An 18,440-nucleotide genomic window follows, 5' to 3' on the forward strand; every position below is an offset into this window, starting at 1 on the left:
GGAATTGTCTTAAAGTCCAAGCCCAAGCTAGGGTCCGCATGGCTATCGCTTGGGGGAGGTGCCCCATCAATCGATCCGCCAAGTGCGAGACGTGTAGTGCTCCGAGTGTTCTTAGGGGGCATTCCCTATATACAACATAGGGTGCAACATGTGTGAGATTCGGAACAAGGTTACTCAATTTGCTAAAAATTTACACATTCTATACAAAAGAAGCTTCATGCATTTCATTTAGCCAAAATTGTCGCAATACATGAGATGTAGTCTTACATAGATCATGACGGAAGATGCACGTGAGCTAATCTAACAAAAGCTTTAAACACTAAGCAAATCAACACATAACTAAGCCTACCAAGGTTATTACAAAGGAAAACAAGAAACAAGGAAAATCCAAAGATGACTACAACATATGACTAGTCGTCTGACTTTAGTGAAGGCGAAGGTGTACCCTTATCCTGCATATAGCACAGGAGAGTCTTCAAGGTGCGCGACATTCTCTTGAATTTCTGTTTCAGGTAAGCCTGATTCTCTTTAAGCTTTTGCTTCAATTCGGCCTGGGTCTCCTTGACCTCTTATCTCAGGGCGGCTTAGTTCTCTTCAATCTGAGCCATGCGGGCTTCTGAGGCAGCCCGATCACGGCGGTGCTCATGTGTAGCAGTAGGAGGTCCCCCATCAGAGTCTTGGGCCTCCTATTCTTCTTCACTTCCTTCTTCCTCACTTCCTTCCTCTATTTCATTTTCTTCCTCTTCTTCACTACTTTCTTCCTCTTCACTACTTTCTTCCTCTTCTATCTCATCCCCACACTCATCGAGTCAGGCTTGACGTTGTCGCGGGCCAATTCTCATGTTGTTGAGCGTAGTATCGTTAATGAAGTGGATCGGCGCAAGCTTATCCATGTTAAGTCTGTAGCCGAAATTACAAGCAATCTTGCATATAAGTCAGCCGAATGGGAGTGAAGTATCTCCCCTAACAGAGTGTGCGGTCTGGATTATCTGTAGCAGGGCGAACGTAGGCAGACACAGCTTATCTCCTTACTCAGCTCTGTACAGAAAGTCCACCATCAAATGAGTGTATTCGGTACAGTTGCTCCCCCTAGGATACATTATACATGAATATGTGGTGGAGTAAGCGGAAGTCTTCTGTCATCTTGGTCGATGAGAGACAATTACCTCGCTTCCAGTGAACCAGTCAACCACAAAGAAACTACATGCGGCGCACACCAGTGAGATGAGATTCACTAGCTTGTACCTCACCATGTTCAATTCCCATAATTCGGGCCATCACACCTACATCGACTATGGCTTCCCGCCTTCCCACGGGAATAATGAATTGTAGAGGCTCTAGTAGTAGATCCCGTATGTGGGCATAAAAGGCTCAGACAGTGCTTTCACACGCATGAGCTCTATCACCGGATATAGCCCAAATAGTCTTTCATCAACATGTGCTTCAAACACAACTTTATGGCCACGAAACTTACCAAGTCTGATGCCCGGTGATAGAGATCTTTCGAGTGAAATTTGGGGATCGAGATCCCGCTTCGTCCTTCGCTCTCGCTCGACGCTAACGCTAACCTCAGCACTTGTTTGCTTCCTTGAAGGGTAGGGCGGCTAGGCCCGGCTTCATCCACGGACGCCCTCTTCTTTCCCATGAGGGAAAGGAGTGTGGAGATGGAGAAAATAGTGGTAACTAGCTCAAAAAGAGCCATTGGATGAAGACACTTGAAGGGTGTGATGGGTTTGTAGGTTTTGGAGATTATGAGACACAAAAGAGAGCTTTTGTGCTCAAATAAGTGGAAATAGGAAGATGGAGAGTTGTATAAGATGGGTTTAAGGAAAATGGTGGAGGCGAGAGTGAAATGTAGATGAAGAAGAGGCTTGGTGTGTATGAGAGGAAGATTTGAGAGAGAAATCAGATTTTTGGAGGGGTTTTGTAACGCCCTGAAATTCGGGGGTCTAGCATAACTCAGCTCCCGAGTTCCAAAACATCACTTATGCAACACATTTAATGAAGGATGTATGTTGACTGTATTAGTGCATAAAACATGGAATAGATTAAGCCAAAACACAAATATGATTCAGGGATAAGTGAATAAAGCAAGCGGAAGACTTATAGCAAAATATGTGTACAAGTGTAAATCCCTGAAGTACATATACAAGCCAGGTCGAATAAAAGTGTTATTTAACAAAATTATAAGTATCAAGTTACATCATTTAAGATCCCAAAAATAATCACAAAGATCCCGCGCATCAGACCGAGGCTCGCTAGAACCCGTCTGAAAACTGCATATAGGAGAAGGCAGCCTCGTCGTCATCCAGCTCCCGCTCTGCCTCAGACGTCGCATCCACATCTGCAACATCAGGGCCTAAGACAGAGTCTGGTGGGTGTTTAACACCGCCCCAGAAACGTGGGAGTGAGTGATCAACTTAGTGGAACAATAAGGCACTGGTTAACATGCTATTAGTTCAATCAAACAATAATGATAAAGCAGGACAATTAAATAAATCCTAAGTACTCTTGTTAATGCAAGTATGAATGCGGTATGATGCGTGCCCTCACGCGTACACCCTCAACGTCTTCATCTTACATTACGCATGACATCGCCTCAAAGTGTGCCACATCTACAAAGCACATGCAAATGCGGTGCATGGATATGATTACCAAGTTGTTATTAGTCTGTTTCACACAACAGGATTGGGAAGCTAAGATACCTTCCTCATATCACCATCCAAACAGTGATCCATACTAGGGTTGTCAATCCTAGACATCTCATACGATTATATATTTGAGGTCGTAGCAAAGGGCTCGTCACCAATCAATGCATGCCTTTCATGCCTTTACTACTACAGATCGGCTCGTCACCTCCTTGCGGTATCCAGGTATGCTCGAGGTCACTACAAAGGGCTCGTCACCAATCAATGTAGGCCGATAGCACGAATATAGTGTCCCATACCACCATAATCGGCTCACGAGTTTAATTGCTCATTGGTCACTACGGGGAGGCTCGTCACCCCAGCGTAGGCCGACAGCTCGACCACGGTGTCCCATACCACCATGTCCGGCTCATGAGTCTTAGCGGATCAAGTAACATAGTTAATAGGATGTCACTGGTAAGTTCGGTACCCTAGATTCAAGCAGTAGCGTCCATATATGGTTAACATACATCGGACAATCGGGTTATTTGATGAACTCGACTAGCACGAGCGCACGTTGAGTTGAGCGACATAGAGTGCGTAAACACTCCGCGTGGCCAAACCACTGCCGCCAACTCTAATACGGCTCGGGTTCATCTAATACGTCCTACGTGGCGAAAGAAATCTCAACCATGAATATAGAGTCGATTACCGATTTCCTGGACTAATGCATAGTCCCACACACCTTACACTACAACAAATATTCATATGGAATGTAAAACAGTAATGGAACAACAGCTTAAATCATGGTACATAAGCACTTGAGGAATATCAACTTAACATAAATGTAAACACAAGTAGTGCTTGAATTTAAATAACTTGGAATGTAACTTGCATAAGGGAAATCATGCACATCAACAGGAGTATTGAGAATCACTTCTCAACGCCCACAATTCGTGTAATCAGTTACACTTAGGTCATTCATGCATTTCTACAAACACTTAGCATACATGGAACAACATACATGACGTATGTTGGAATACATGCACTTAGACAATTCCTTTTACCAAGGAGTTGTCATACATGCATCTAGCATACATACATGAAAAATAATCATGGCAAACACAAGTGCATATTTTATACGTATACGGTACTTTATAAATACACATAGAATACACAAATCTCAATATAGCACATGCATATCAGGAAAGTAATGTAAACATAACATTTGACATGTGAAATCTCATCCATAACAAGAATAAATCACTAACTGGTGTTGAAAGCCTTGAAAACCATAACCTATACACTTAAAGTCCGCACCTTAAGCGAAGAAAGAACCACCGAACTGATTTAGACGAGTTGTCTTCGTCAACGGCGTTAGAATACCCTAGAACAAAGATGGAAATGAGATACAACAACACCAAGTCTAATCTAAGCTCTAACACAGGTTAGGGTTAGGTTAACTTACCCCAAAAGAACTCAGAACTGTCAGAAGAACGATTCAAAGTGAAGGTTCAAAGATGAAGAAGAATAAGGAGGAATCCAAGGTGATTCACCAACTTATCTCTCTCACTTTCTCTCTCTTTTCCACTCTCTTTCCAAGCTAGGGTTAGAGAAAATCGTATGGAAAAGAGGACTAAGGTTTAAGGACTATAAATAGGCCTATTCTTGATGAAAATAACTCTAGGGACAAGGTATACTTAGGTTATAACCAAAGTAAGCCTTTCTCGATCCAACGAAGCACTTCTGGTGGGCCTATAACCACGAAAGGTCGGACTTAAGCTCACTGACCATGGATCTAGGTCAAGCAGAGTTTTCATACCGACCGGCTCTTCAGATCAGCCGTGGCGGACCACACTCAATTCAAAGGTCACGGAAACTCGATCAGGTCCACAAGCACTAGGATATGCCTGGGCCAACTATCCTGATCAGAGGGTGAAATTGGGTCAGAATCCAACGGTCAGATAGCTTAAAATCGTCGCGCAAGCGACACGACTCAGATTTTAATAAAAGCTTAATAAATTCCAACCGTTCTCACACTCTTCACTCCGAACTCAATCAAATCGACCTAGAACATCGGATCGACTTGATTTTCGAGGTGAAGATCAAGCCTAACTCGATGACCGCAACAACTAAAGATCATCGCCATCGGACTTTCGAAGCGCGGTCTAGGTCCGATCCAGATCTTCTAAAAATTTTCCAGAACAACTGGATTTAGCGATGGATCCCAGATTTCAGAGTAACGTAGCGCTCACTAATCTACACGTTTAGAGCCATGCAGATACAATTTAAAGTGATTGATGTGGATTTCATAAGCAATCGAGTAAAGCGCTAATTACCCCAAAACAACTACTTAAGGAAAGATTAGCACAAAAAATTCCAAGGTCGTTATAGGTTTGAAGGGTTTAGAAGCATTAAATGGGGAAAAAGAAGCAAAAGGGAGTGAAATAGGGTGGCCCCACACATGTGGGTGAGGGTAACGGGCCGCCGGAACCGTGGGCCCGCTAGAGACCAGGGCGGCGTGCCACCGTCAGGGCGGTGCTGCCCCGGTCCCCTAGACTGTGGGCGGTGCCGCTGCCTTGGGGTGGTGGCCACCCCCCTCCCGGGGTGCTGGAAACATGCGGGGGACCCCCTGGGTCCCACCATATTTTGCAGTTTGGGCTCCTATGCCTGTGAGATGTGTTTTCTCGCCCCATTTCGCACATATTCACGCCTTTTGGTGTGTTTCGAGTTTGAAATTCATCGAATAATAGCTTAAACCCATCGTTCGACAGCCTAGGAAGGAATTGAGATCATTTTACATGGTCTCGCTCGCGTACGAGCTATATTCAACAGTCACTCTCGCCTGTTGGTGAAACTTGGGATCCTACGACCATTTCTACATTTTATCGCCCCCTCCTAAGTCAAAGTACGTTAGTTTGCATCATATTACCATAACGCGGGTCCAGTTTAATCCAAATCATGCTTTGATACTAACTTGTAATGACCTGAAAATTGGAGATCGAACAAAGCTCAACTCCCAAGTTCCAACGTATCATTTATGCAACATAGATAATGATGTTTAAATGTTGTCCATATTAGTGTATTAAACATGAGTGGGATTACACTAAATCAGCATATCATACTCCAGAGTTAATGTAAATAAGCAAGCGGAAGACTGAACTAAATGTATAAAGTATATACGTGTTTCATAACCTTCGGAGTATGAACGTGCTACCGGGCTAAATAAATACATAATTTGTTTCAAAATATACAAAATATCAAAATGTAAATGTTTAACTAATCTAACATCCCTGTAATCTCGGCGACGCAACTCTAGGTCTACACGAACTCTCCAGAGAGCTAAACGTAGGAGAACTCCTCCTCCTCGTCAATGAAATCTGGCTCCGTCGCGCAAGCCTTATCGTAACCTGCATCTAAATCAGAGTCTGGTTAGTATTTTAAAACACCGTCCCAGAGTGGGAGTGAGTGATCAACTCAGTGGTACTAAAAAGCAAAGGTTAACATGTTATCAATTCAGTCAAGTAGTAATGATAAAGAAGTACAACAAACATAATCTAATTATTCTTGTTAATGCATCGATGGTATGCTATAATGATGCATGCCCTCGCTTGCACTCCCTCAGCGACTTCATCTAATGATCGCGCATGGCAAACTCCCTAAAAGTGCGCTTCCTTGCTAAAGCACATGGAATACAATGCATGGTCGTGTTAGCCAAGTAATTTATTAGGCTTATTCATGTAGTAGATTTAGGAAGTTAAGGTACCTCCCTTTTTATCATTTACCCAAGCAAGGATCCATCTAGGGTCGTCAATCCTAATTAATCACATATGATAAGCAAGTTGTAGGGCATCACCCCTGATGAAAACAGTGGATAAGCAAGTTCAAGAGTTTACACTCGAGGTCACTACAGGGAGGCTCGTCACTTCAACGTAGGCCTAATTTATACTCGAGGTCACTACGGGAGGGTCGTCATCTGAACGTAGGCCGATAGCTCGAATATGATGTCCCATACACCACCATATTCGGCTCACGAGTTTGGGTTACTCACTGGTCACTTCGTGGAGGCTTGTCACCCCAGCGTAACCGACAGCTCGACCACGGTGTCCCATACACCATCATATCCGGCTCATGAGTCTTAGCGGATCTTGGTACAATGGTTAGAACGGGCTTTATATTGGTAAGCGGTACTTTAAATTCAAACAATAGCGTCCATATATGGTAAACACACAATAGGCCAATCGGGTTAGTTGACAAGTTCGATTGGTATGAGCACGCGCTAAATAAATTGACATGGAGCACATACGCACTCCATGTGGCCTAACCACTGTCAACAATTACCGTACGGCTCGGATTCACCGAACGTATCCAATGTGGCGAAACTAGTTCGGCCACTCAATCGGGAACCGTTACCGATTGCCTGGAGCGTAGTAGTCGCAATCATACTCAAATGCAATAGGTAGTCACATATATTAATCATAACTGCATTTAATGAACAATTTAAACATAATTCTCATTTGAGCATTTTATCAAACACATTGAACATGTTAATATACATATGCATTTCATCTATAAATCACATGGTAGCAATTTACATTACATGAAGGAAACTGTAAATATGGATAGGGTAGTTAAGAATCATATCTCAACACCCTTATTAAAAGCAATTCATTAATCAATTTCTCATGCAGACATTTTATCAAACACTTAGACTACACATTACTACATATGTGAACGAAATTTGTTATAACATATATTATGGCAAATCCTTTCATAAAGGAGTTGTCACAGATACAACAAACATGCATTTTAGATTAATAGTCATGGCAAGCATAAATCAGGATTTCACTTTCATTTAAACATTTCAACAAACACATGGAATGTATTATATATTCACATAGTTCACACACATGTGTAGTTTATCGAATACATCGTAACTAAGATCATATGGCAGCAATTAAGTCAGACATAAATCATTACTGACATTGAAAGCCTTGAAAACCATAACCTAAACGTTTATAATCTGTACCTTCCGTCGGATTCCTCGTTTTCGAACTCGGTTCGAATCCTATGTCCCTGTATACAGAATAACGGTACATAAACATCGAAATAGGTTAGCTATTTCACTGATTCCTCTATTTAGATTCCTAAAACAAGATTAGGGTTAGGATTTCTTACCCAAATTGAAGTTAGAATCGATGGTGCAGTGATGGTGGGGTGGCGATTTGATACGTGATGTAGTGGGAGTGAATCCTAGCAACGATCTACAGATCTCTCTCTACTCCTCACTCTTTTCTCCTCTTTTCTCTCTTTTCTCTCCTAGGGTTAGAGAAATTCGTATGAAATGAGAGAGGGGTAGTTTAAGGTCTTTAAATAGGCCCAAAAGTGATGTCCATGGCCCCAGGGCCGTGGTATACTTAGGTTATAGCCAAAGGGTGCCTATTTTTGACAAACAGGGCCCTTAAGAAGGTCCATTTCTCACCTAAGTCATGGAGCAAGTTCCCTGATAATGGATCTATGCCAGGACTGTGTTTATGGTGCGATCTGACAAACTAATTGGCCGTGAAGGACCTGCATCAGATCAACAGTCGTCGCTACTCGATTAGGGCCAAAAGTATACCAATAGGTGCAGGAAAATTTCCCTGATCCATGGGTGTAGTTGGGTTCGAAATTGACGGTCTGAAGTCCTCAATTTCACCCGTAAGTGAATGGTCCAATTCACTTAAGTTTGAGTTCATTTTCTAAAGATATTCGCGTTCACACACTTCGCTTCAGGCTCAAGTTGTGCGTTTCTGGATACTATTTGGGCTCGATTCCCGCGATGGTTGTCAAGCCCAATAAGGCGGTTATAACCTTATAGTTTCGTGGTAATCGGACTTTCGACGCGCGGTTCAGGTTTGATACGGAGTTTCAATGTGCTCCCAAGAGCAACTAGGTTTTGGGATTTCCCCGAGGTTTTTAAGTAATATTGAGTTAGCGATTTTAATAGTTTTGGGTCTTGCAGTTCGTATAGATGGTGGTTCAAGCTAACCCACCGATTAACTTAGTTTAGTACTTAATTAATTTTCGTCTAATTTCCACAGTATATGGTCTTTAGGGATTTCTACCTGAGGTAGTACTTCGGTCTTTATACGGATTTTTCCGAGACGTTACACTTATATGGCTGATTTTTGGGATATCCCAACATTTAAAGAGGACCCATCAAATTCACAATGTTGATGTTCGGCAAGCATCATTGTGGGGCCCACACAGCTTGACCTCATACACACACACACACACACTCGACTGTATAGAACCATCCGATAAGGTGGAGCGCTGTCACCACCTAAGTCGTTGGATGGAAGAGAGATCTTCTACGGTGAGAGATGAAGCATTATACTAACCGAGTATATACTCGGCCCTATAAACAGGGGATTTTCCCCCATTCCCCTGTTGAGTTCCTGCACACAGCACACCTCTCTCCCTCAATCCCTACGACCACCCTCCCTCCCCCCCCCCCCCCTTCTCTCTCTCCTACATCTCTCTCTCTCTCCAGCCACGCCCACCCTCACATACATCTCTCTCTATCTCTCTCTCCCTTTCTCTACGGTGAGAAAGTAGCCCTCAAATTACATATAGATTCTTTTCAAATCCAACTTGAAAGTAATGCAATTGCAATTTGGAGCATGGTTCCTCAAAATGAATGTTGAGGAAGGTAACTACAATTAGGCTGTTTCTGCTTCATTAGCCTTCATTGTAATTTAATGTGATAGTGCATCCAAACACAACCTGATCCCTTGCAACTGTCCTTCTTTCACCATTGCTTTGGCTTGTCTAGTGTCGAAAGGACTACTGAATACTTTTCTTGCTCTAATTTTAATCATTTTCAGCTCCATTGCTGAGCATTAGAGGAAAGTCGATGTGGTTGTCGTCGTTTGCGGCCCACCAAGCCTTCAATCAAGTGTCGCAGCAGATTGCAGATCACGAACCATATGGGGCACATCCAATGGATCAATCTTCCACTTCAACAACCATAGCTTTGAGTTATAGAAACTTTCCACTAATGTATAAAAGATGAGAAACAGTAACAGATCAAACCTCGAGAACAAAACATGGCGAGCACATCTAAGGTCTTATAACAATCATTTAAAGCTTCAAATTCGAACCTATAGTAGGTCGATGCCGGTTGGCTGGCTTGGTTATTGCAAGGTCCAAATGCGATCAAATTAGCTATATCTGGGTAGTAATTGTTAGTTGATAGTCAGTAGCAATTAGATCATTTGGAACATTACTCATGTGAAAACTCAGTTGTAACTTCTATATTCAACCAAGACCTGACTCAAGCCCGACCCATACCCAAACCATGTGATAAATGGGTCGGGTTTGAGTCCTCTGCTCTTACTGATCACACCAGCGAGGGTACTGCAATGAAATCCCAACAACTTCCTAGTAAGAGTATTGTAATGAAATCCATAACACATATAAATCAGCAGTAAACATGCAATGCAATGGTAATTGACAATTCATAAAATCTTTGCTGGTTGAACCCTAAATAATGGTGTAATTCCAATACACTTTTGTATCTTCCTTACTTCAACTGATGCTGCTTGCAATTGCATCTTAGTCACTGCTGGTTGTGTTCTGTTTTGAAAGATATTAACTCTAGGTTTCAAAGTGTTAATGAAATATTGCCACATCCTGGCCGAGGAGGGGATCAGAGTGGTCCAGCCGAGGAGCAACAAATCAATGGTGCCACAGCCTCAGGTTCAATTAATCTTACATTCCTAGATGCTCTTCCGGAGGAGTTACAAGCCGAAGTTCATAATGCTCAACAGAGTCAAGTGGCCCAGCCATCAAGTGAACCACCTCAATTTGCGGGAGACATTGATCCTGAGTTCCTTGCTGCCCTCCCCCCAGATATCCGAGCAGAAGTGCTGGCACAACAACTCAAAGACTACATCAATCACATGAATTGGAAGGCCAACCAGTTGAAATGGACACTATTTCAATAATTGTGACATTTCTGCTAATTTGTGGGAAGAGGTAGCTTCCTAGCAAGTGCTTTTTTTTTCTTCAATTGATTGAAATATTTGCTTCATATTTCAGAATGCATGATTATTTAGTTTCTCATGCTTGTAATGGTTTAATTTTCAGGTGCTCTTAACATCTTCAGATGCTATTTTGGCCAATCTACCACCCGCCCTTGTTGCGGAGGCAAATATGTTACGTGAAAGGTTTGTTCGTCAATATAATTGCCACACGCTTCTTGGCATGTACCCCAGAAACTAGTGGGGTGAGTCTTCTAGACGGGGTGATGTTGTTGGATCAAGCCTTGATAGACCTGCAAGAGACATCTCTTTGCACAGAACTGCAAGAGGTTGTCTCCTAATGACTCAGAATGCTCTACTTTTGCATCAACCTTTTTGGGATCTGAATGTGGGATGGGTTTGTGGTGCATGAAATGTAATGGGCTGCTAATTTTGTTGTGTTAGATGTTGTTTGTCTCTTGTGCCAGTGTTGTAACTCAATTGTCATATTTGATAGATGAGGTCTAGATTTTTATTTATTTAAGCCCCACCCAAATGAATGTGTATATTTTTCAATTAATAAAATTTCAGGTGGTGTGATAAATTCAATGGTATGATCTTTTCATCTATTATACAATGGTCACTACAGGTGTTGTGCAATCATGGCCTTATCAGGCTCACTTTCCATTTTGCTTAACTTATTAGTTCTCAAGTTTGTTCATGCCTCGTACATTTTGAAAATGGTACCACCCTGCAAAATCGTCGCTTTGGTGCAAAATGGTGTGACGGATCTGGGACATTCAATCAGGGGGCCACCTAATTCAACTTCATCACCATTATCCTATCATTTCTCCCAGCAATTAGAGCAGCCCCTAATTAATGAGCCATTAACCCAATAATCATGCCACTTGAAGTCCATGACTATCGAATCAATTGCACATTTCCGGAGAGAAACATATTTTAGAGCAGGGATTCAGGAAGCAGTTTACAAATAGAAACTGCTTCCTGAATCCCTATTAGCCTGTCAGTTTACAGATAGAAACTGCTTCATGAATCCCTATTAACCCAATAAACATGCCGCTTGAAGTCCATCCACTATTAGCGTGTCAGTTTGGATTGATTCACATACTTTCCAATCTCATGAGCTTTATGGTCAAAAAATAAATTTAAATGATACCGTATTTACATTAATAAAAGCATATTTAACCATTTTGATAGATTTTCAACCTCATTTTTAAGGCCATCCCTTCAAGAAATGAGATAGACTAATGTAGCTACATACTGGGGTGAAAGTTTCTTTCCATGCGGACAATTTGTCTTCCCCAAACCCTGCCCCCACCGCCAAACAGAAATGAAAAAGGAAAAGCCAAATGACATTAAAAAAAAACCATATTATTTGAAAAGAAAACTAGAATTTGAAGGTTCACTTTAATAAAAGCCACGGTTTCCAAATTATACTGATGTTACCTGGTATCATCATGAGAAAGGAATTGAAATACATGACTAAGGAAAATTGGAAACCACAACTACACCCACCACTACCCTAAAAAAAAAAAGGGTCAAATGCTATGGATAAAAGCCATAGCTAAGAAAAATAATACAGTTTTAGTCTGTAGCAAGACCGTAGCCATTCATCTAAGCTAATACAGATAAAGATTCATTCAAATACAATCATTCATTTTAATTCATTCATAAAAGCACGTTACGAACAAAATAGTTGTGTCTATTTAAAGTTATATCTGATGATTGATGACGAAATGCATCATACTTAGAAATACATTATCAAGATTTGAATTATTCATTTTCACACTAATCATGCACCCTCTCTCCTTCATATGCCACCATCAAAACAAAACCATTATCTTCATTAATAACACATCTAAAGTTGCAGCTCGCGCAAGCTTGATCATGGCATGGAAAACAATGGTTAACCAACAAGGACATCGACCATCTTCCTCTTTAAGTAGCTTCTCTGTATTTGCATGAATATATTGCAATCCACAGAGTACTTCAACCATCTTCCTTAAAAATTAGAGAATGCAAGGAAGATCAAACAACAATTTCAAGAAAATTACATCCCAAACAGTTATGACTATGAATGGGAAAAGCTCTCCTACTCTTTGGAAGATTATAACCATCCAACCTTTGGACTTTTCCAATTGAATGACGACAACCCCTCTTGGTAAGGAATTGAATTTTACATTTATTGGCAAATCTCAATGTGTTAAGAACACATTCACAACCCCTCCATCAAATGCAGCACTTCATGAAAACCTGCAGCCAGGAGATCAGCCCCATCCAAATCTTACATCCATGCTGTCCATTTGGATACACCCACCCAGCTGGGTAATGTTTATGGATTATATTATGATTTGGTGTTGGTTATCTTACTAACCAAAACAAACAGCCCTCGCCTATCATCTATTTCCACATCACTGGGCCTTGCCTAAAATCTTGAACAAAGGCAATCGCCAATCAAACTGCACCTAATGAAGCTCCTTACCAAGCTAAAAGACCGTAGCATCAATAGTAGCGTTAGCAGATGCCTTCGACACCGCCCAATAAATAATAATTCCAGCAAAATTCTTACACATTCAACCCATTTACATAAATAATCCACATTCAAAAAATTCACATCCATTCCAAATTCAACCCATATGAAAAAAAAAAAAAGAAGGAAAAGAAGAAAAAATTCACATTCTTCCAAATTTAATCCATTTAAAAAATAATTCACATTCTTTCACATCCACATTTAATCCATATCATAAACAATCCACATTCTTCCACATTTAATCCATATCATAAACCACCCCATTCAATCTATATAAACAAAATTCACATCCATTCTAGATTCGACCTATATGAACAAAATGTAATAAAAAGAAAAGAAAAGAAGTTATTATGTGCCGCCCCAAGTTACCAAGGGAAACAAAGAGATCATGATTGATTTCCTTCTTCTTCTTTTTTAAGAAAGATGGGATCATACCACTTGTATTTTTGTTGAATCTGCCAAAAAACTGTACAATGATTCGGGTGGGCACCACAAAAAAGAAATGGGCCTCACCTATCGTATAATATAACCTTTTCTCTTTTATAAAACTATGCGGGCAGACTCAACTAACAGATCATTTTCTTCAATACCCTCTACTGAATACTAAGTTTGGGACCAAAAACTCTCTCTTCCCCAAATGCGGAATAAAAAAATTTGCAAAATTACACGATAGGAAACAATGAGTATAACAGGTACAACTTATGGATAACAAAAAAATACATATGAATAATGAAAAAAAAAAAAGAATTCACCCCCACACAGACAGGCCATAATACTGCAGTTTCACAACAAGACATGTAGGAGCTTAGTCAGCTTCAAATGCTTAAGATTGCAGAATCTAGGAAGCCATTCTAATAAATCCTATGCTCTTGACAGAAACTTCACACATTACAGGACAAAGCAAGGAAAAAAATGCATATTAGAAAATCTTAAGTTTTAACAATTTCTCTTTTTTTTTTTGAAAGATTTGAAATGTGCCTATGCTTGCAATCTTTCAATTCGAATGTGCATCCAAACACAGCCTATGCTTGCAATCTTTCAATCTCGATCATCAGACCAAGTTCAAAAGGTTGAATTATAGAAAAGATCCAATGCAGTTGTGAGTGTAACAAGTACAAAAACTGTATCTCAATTACGTTTACCTATTGCTGCCACATTATAATGAAAATCGCATGAAAACTTGATAAACCAAATATCGCATTTTGGCACACGGTATTTCTAAAGAATGTCAACAACGCAAATAACATAAACATTGTTAAAGATGTGGAAAGATAAATGACTCACACATACAAACATGATAAATACCTGAGTCTGCATAAACAACAGGCCGGTGCAAGCTCCTCCAAGGATTCTTCAATCTATAAACGAGGCAAAACAAAATTCATTTGTAATGTTGAATCAAGTTGTTTTAGGGTGATATTACCATGGACGGAAAGTCCATTGATGAGATTGTTGTAGTACTACAGGCCTTTTGGGCTGATAACTCAGGCCTTTTAGGGTGATATTACCAAGAAAGTTTCAGTGATGCATCTAGGAAATTGATAACTCAGTTCACATACAGGTGCAACTCACCATTTAATGATCCGACCATTCTCTATGAGGAAAGAATCCTAGCAGTTTGGGAAGAAAATTATTAAAGATAGAAAACTTAAGGTTATCTAATTATTATTATTTTTAAAGGGAAAAACTAGATTAAGTGATGCCATTTTAGATGGAAGTTTTCTTTTTTCCAAATCTAACACATTATATTCCAAAGGTTTAATAGAGCCAGAAGCACAATCTCCACATGCAATCCACACCAAACTACCATGCATAGGGATAGAGCTGAGAACCATGTAGGACTTACTGTGTAGATTTTAGTCCAAAACTAGACCACTCAACTCATCATGTAGGACAAATTATCAGCAAGAACAAAGAGATGCACAACAAACAATCCGGCATTTATAGTAAATAAGTAGCTTTAGAAAATTTGCACATTATTGCCATGAAATGAACATAGCATTCATTTAGGAAAAAAATCATAAGTAAAATGAATTTAGCATTCTTTTAGGAAAAAAAATGAAAAATGCACATTATTGCTATGAAAATGAAATCAATCCACGTCATCGAACTTACTAACAAGTGGATGCTTCAACAACTCCATGATCTACAATAGGTATGTTTTTAGCAAACAATTTTAATTTATTCCTGCATACAGAACCACAAAAAAAAATCAGTTATTCAAACATTGAAACTTAAAATCGAAAGTATGTATACATAAATTTATTTAAATAAAAGGGATAGAACTCATACATATATCCGATAGCGCAAGCTTGTAGATATTTAACAAATCGTGCCTTTGGAACTGATCAATCTAATCATGTGAGATTATATAAGTACTTTAAAATCAAAAGTATATATTAAGCATTCATTTATCAAATGATATTAATAGTTGTTTTATTAATACCTTGATTAAACATCCTACCACGACCCTGTCCTATAATCTTTACTCTTGGCCTACCAACTGCTTTTCCCTTTCCTCTTTGAACATTAGTGCAAAAACCGTGTGAATAATGAATATAGATTAAAAGAATACAATGCATGTAAGAAATCAAATAAAAATACAAGAAAAAATATATATACCTGGCTTATCTAGATGCATTATCAAGTTGGTTATATATAGGACAATTTCATTTATCATGCCCATAACCCACTTTTTACACCCACGACATAACTTACTTTTCTCCTCTTTGCCAGATTTAAATCTTTTACTCGTTCGGTCTTTAGTATTAACAACCATCAGATCAAGTACTACGTAGGAGTTCTTAGAATGTGCATTGACAAATATATTGCTTTCACCACCCTCAATATTATTACCAATACTGGTTTCTTCTTCGACTCTATATTTTTTACGAACATTGGCAACCAAATCTCGTAAAGCTGACAACACAAGTTCCATTATTTCTGGAGTCTTCGTTCCTTCATTTATTAAATAGTTCATCATATGAGATATTTCATTGCATTTGAAGATTGTTAACTCATCAACGTTTGAAGATAGAGGAGTTGAGTCACTTCTATGGATTTCTTTCACATTTGGTTCCAAATCATTGTATACATTTTATCATTCCTTCTACAGTCGAATATATTATATTTACTTAATTGTCCTTCCCTTTCCACCAATTTATTAACAAGTAAAGCACTTTCCTTCACCTTAACTTGAAAGTCATAAAATACTTCTCTTGTATAAATTTTTGCCATCTCCGTTTCAATATCGATCAAGATTATTGCTACAGGTGTACTATATAAAGTATTACAATCTGCTTTCAACTCATTATGCCGACGTTTTTGTAAAGCGCGATCATATCCTTCTGCAAATTCTAATAACGTTGACCTATGACCTACAAAATAATCAAAGAAGGCATTCATGCCTTCACTTCCTTGTATCGTTAACATCCCTTCATAAAATGTGTTCTACACATAAGCTGGAATCTACATTTTACGTATCATGTACAAATCTTGTAGCCATTTATTTTCTTGAAGTTTATAATTTGCAATCATTTTCGACCATAATGCATCAAATTTAGTTTCCTCATCGCATATATATATACAATTTCTCTAATCAATGTTGAAGGATGGGTTCTCATTAATAACTTTATCTAACTTCTCTGAAAGCTTCTGAACAATGTGCCACATGCAACACCTATGCTCAGTATTCGACAATACACTCACTATTGCAGCAGCAATTGCTGGATCCTGATCTGTGATTATGGCCTTCGGAGGCTTCCCACCCATAGCTTGTAACCATGCTTGAAATAACCATTTGAAATCTTCAATGGTTTCACCAAACATAAGCCCAGCACCGAATAAGATAGATTGCTTATGGTGGTTGAATTTGACGAATGGACCAAAAGGCATATCAAATTCATTTGTCTTATATGTTGTGTCAAAACATACAACGTCACCAAAAGCTTCATAGTCTATTTTCAAAATATTATCTGCCCAAAAATAAAATGTCAATCTACATTAATTATCAATCTGGATTGCATAAGTAAAATTATCATCATTCCTGTGCTTCTTTTGAAAGTAAAGAAGCAACTCTTGAGCACTTTTTCCATGTTTGTCACGCCTTTGAATTTTAAGAGTATTATTTGCATCTTCATCAATAAAACCCATTTTCTCACGCCCTTCAGCTTCATTTGTAAAAAAAAATTAACACTTTAGCTGGACCAATACCTGCTTTTCTCATTTTATCCATGATAACCTTATAAGAATCTATAAAATGCCGATGTGATCGTAAACAATGAACCTTGCTTGGGCTCATTAAATTGTGACTATGTGCTTCCACAAATGTCCTAACTTCCCATCTATCTTATTCGTTCTTGTGAATTATAATCTTTGCCTTGCATTTGCATCTTATCATAGCTCTTAGTATCTTCTTACGATCTGTTGCTTCAATATGCTTGCGATGTCGATACCCTTCCTTAGAATATATAAAACTTTGCATAATTGTTTCACCTGTTTTCATACTGTTCTGTGTAGAACCTTTTGGTATGCTAAATCCACACCATCTGGCATACTCATTGTAGAAATCATATGCAACATTTTCAGAAATGAACACAATACCAACTATTGGTTTCAATTCTTTAGGTGCTTCTGGAATGAATTCATATGTTTGTGAGATTGTTTCTCCATTATGGTTTGTTTGGTGTTCATCGCCAAATTGATTATCGCATATAACATTATCAGTACTACATGAACCAATAGGGGGCCCAATTTCATTCTCTACACCTGCATCAGGTTGTGATTCCATTTCCCCAACCACAAGTTCAAAGTAAACTCTGGCGTTTAACCAAAATCTATGAAATAAACATAAGGGCACAAAAATTATTATTTATAAATGAAAAAAAAGTAAAATAAAAAAATAATACCAATAACAACCTTTAGCATAATCTAATGGATCATATTGAGTAGACCTAGCAAGCAAAATTTTCCATATGGTGGACCTACCTAGATATGGGAGACTTTTAGCACATGGTTGATTGTGGAGTGTGATGGATGATACACATAAATTTATAAATTGGGTATATGCATGCAAATTAATCCAAGGTGTAGGTTGTAGTTTAGACATATAATGAACCAAATAGGTAATAAAACCAATCCACTATGCACACATTTTCTATGATGTTTCGCTAAACAAAATGGCCTCTTTTTTTTCTGTGCTCAACACAGAAAATGCGGAAGTGGGGTCCAACTTTTAGTGACCCAGTGTGTTCATCT

General features: G+C 39.2%; 1 long non-coding RNA gene across 1 annotated transcript; it reads right to left on the reverse strand.

Annotated features, from left to right (window-relative positions):
• Positions 1 to 14,944: 14,944 nt before the first annotated feature.
• Positions 14,945 to 16,204, reverse strand: LOC131256438 (uncharacterized). The gene is made up of 3 exons (XR_009176818.1): positions 15,631 to 16,204; positions 15,477 to 15,537; positions 14,945 to 15,371 (listed from the first exon to the last, which is right to left on the reverse strand). It is a non-coding gene; the product is annotated as an uncharacterized LOC131256438 (long non-coding RNA).
• Positions 16,205 to 18,440: the final 2,236 nt, after the last annotated feature.

This window comes from Magnolia sinica, chromosome 9 (genome assembly GCF_029962835.1).
Source record: "Magnolia sinica isolate HGM2019 chromosome 9, MsV1, whole genome shotgun sequence".
Lineage (NCBI taxonomy): Eukaryota > Viridiplantae > Streptophyta > Magnoliopsida > Magnoliales > Magnoliaceae > Magnolia > Magnolia sinica.